The sequence below is a fragment of the Octopus bimaculoides genome, chromosome 17 (genome assembly GCF_001194135.2).
Source record: "Octopus bimaculoides isolate UCB-OBI-ISO-001 chromosome 17, ASM119413v2, whole genome shotgun sequence".
In the NCBI taxonomy this organism is placed as follows: Eukaryota; Metazoa; Mollusca; class Cephalopoda; order Octopoda; family Octopodidae; genus Octopus; species Octopus bimaculoides.
This window is the reverse complement of record NC_068997.1, coordinates 51,033,440-51,034,221: the sequence shown is the minus strand read 5'-3', so window position 1 is coordinate 51,034,221 and position 782 is coordinate 51,033,440. Positions and strand designations below refer to the sequence as shown.

General features: G+C 47.6%; 1 protein-coding gene across 1 annotated transcript in view; it reads right to left on the bottom strand.

The window, feature by feature from the left end:
- Nucleotides 1-782, bottom strand: part of LOC106869298 (glutamate decarboxylase 1-like) — an 18,335-nt gene that overhangs the window by 16,705 nt on the left and 848 nt on the right. The window lies entirely within an intron of this gene.

The following is a 782-nucleotide window of genomic DNA, read 5'->3' as shown; positions in this document are numbered from 1 at the left end:
ATATATATATATATGTGTGTGTGTGTGTGTGTGTGTGTATACGTATGTATATAATACACACACATATACACGCATAGGGACAACTACAACAGAGTACAAAGCCGGGGCCGGCAGAAAGGGACCCAGCGAGCGTTTTAACTGCGTCTGCACGCCAGAATTCATTCAGCAACTTTGAAAAGGGCCTTAGGCACAATTTAGTCGGCTATGTAAAGCTGATGGGGACCGTAGTCCAACCCTGGCTGAAGAGGGCTGCTTCTGGAAAGCCATATGCGTGGCAGTAGGATTGGTACCTTGCCATACCTCCGGAAACAATCAGAAGTGGTTGACAGAGAATATCTGCGACTTCGCCAGTCCTAATTTCTAGCCCCTTAATTATCCCGATTGTAGTCCCATGGTTTACCATTCGTGTGGGGTGCAGTTGAGAAAGACACCAAATGCTTTGTCTGCACACCAAGGCCAGGCTGGTGGCCAAAATGAAGGAGGTGTTTGAAAATCTTGCCAGAGTCACAGTGACGAATGTATGCGCTAGGTTCCGGAGCTGTCTTCGGGCCGTGGTGGAAACTGAGGACGGCTACTTTGAATAAACAGTTATCGCCCAATCATAATCTAATCGTCTACGAAATCCACTCTCAAGGCTTTGGTCGACCCGAGGCAATAGTAGAGCACTCTTGCCCAAGGTGTCACACAGCGGGACTGAACCCAGAACCATGTGGTTGGGAAATAAGTCACTCCTGCGTCTATCCACACACCCACTCTTGCGCCTACATATATATATATATATA